At 61.6% G+C, this 991-nt stretch overlaps 1 protein-coding gene across 1 annotated transcript in view; it reads left to right on the top strand.

The window, feature by feature from the left end:
- ftcd (formimidoyltransferase cyclodeaminase) overlaps positions 1–141 on the top strand; it is a 26819-nt gene extending 26678 nt beyond the window's left edge. Inside the window, exon 16 of the mRNA XM_056431739.1 lies at positions 1–141. This exon is cut by the window's left edge and continues 1210 nt beyond it. The gene's annotated coding sequence lies outside the window, so the exon portion shown is untranslated.
- The last annotated feature ends 850 nt before the right edge of the window (positions 142–991 follow it).

Below are 991 nucleotides of genomic sequence, written 5' to 3'. Positions count from 1 at the left end.
TGTGTTATTCTGCGTGGATTCTAACCCAGAACCCCGTGGGAAGTACATTTCCGTTTCCTGTTTTGGGAAACGGCGTCACCACGAAGCCTCAGACGGCTGCTTCCTGTCACATTTCAAAATAAAACATCTTTCCGGCTTTGATTTCTTTGTTTCATTCTTTCTGTGCGCCCGTTACCACGGGGACCTTGGTGAGGGGTCGTTACCACGGGGACCTTGGTGAGGGGACGTTACCACGGGGACCTTGGTGAGGGGTCGTTACCACGGGGACCTTGGTGAGGGGACGTTACCACGGGGACCTTGGTGAGGGCCCGTTACCACGGGGACCTTGGTGAGGGGACCTTGGTGAGGGGTCGTTACCACGGGGACCTTGGTGAGGGCCCGTTACCACGGGGACCTTGGTGAGGGGACGTTACCACGGGGACCTTGGTGAGGGGTCGTTACCACGGGGACCTTGGTGAGGGGCCGTTACCACGGGGACCTTGGTGAGGCGCCGTTACCACGGGGACCTTGGTGAGGGGCCGTTACCACGGGGACCTTGGATAGGGACCTTGGTGAGGGTCGTTACCACGGGACCTTGGTGAGGGGTTACCACGGGACCTTGGTGAGGGTCATACCACGGGGACCTTGGTGAGGGCCCGTTACCACGGGGACCTTGGTGAAGGGTCGTTACCACGGGGACCTTGGTGAGGGCCAGTTACCACGGGGACCTTGGTGAGGGGACGTTACCACGGGGACCTTGATGAGGGGTCGTTACCACGGGGACCTTGGTGAGGGGACCTTGGTGAGGGCCCGTTACCACGGGGACCTTGGTGAGGGCCCGTTACCACGCGGACCTTGGTGAGGGGACGTTACCACGGGGACCTTGGTGAGGGCCCGTTACCACGGGGACCTTGATGAGGGGTCGTTACCACGGGGACCTTGGTGAGGGCCCGTTACCACGGGACCTTGGTGAGGGTCGTTACCACGGGGACCTTGGTGAGGGCCCGTTACC

This window comes from Pseudoliparis swirei, chromosome 14, assembly GCF_029220125.1.
Source record: "Pseudoliparis swirei isolate HS2019 ecotype Mariana Trench chromosome 14, NWPU_hadal_v1, whole genome shotgun sequence".
In the NCBI taxonomy this organism is placed as follows: domain Eukaryota; kingdom Metazoa; phylum Chordata; class Actinopteri; order Perciformes; family Liparidae; genus Pseudoliparis; species Pseudoliparis swirei.
Note: the sequence above shows the minus strand (reverse complement) of the source record. Positions and strands in the feature narration are given on the sequence as shown.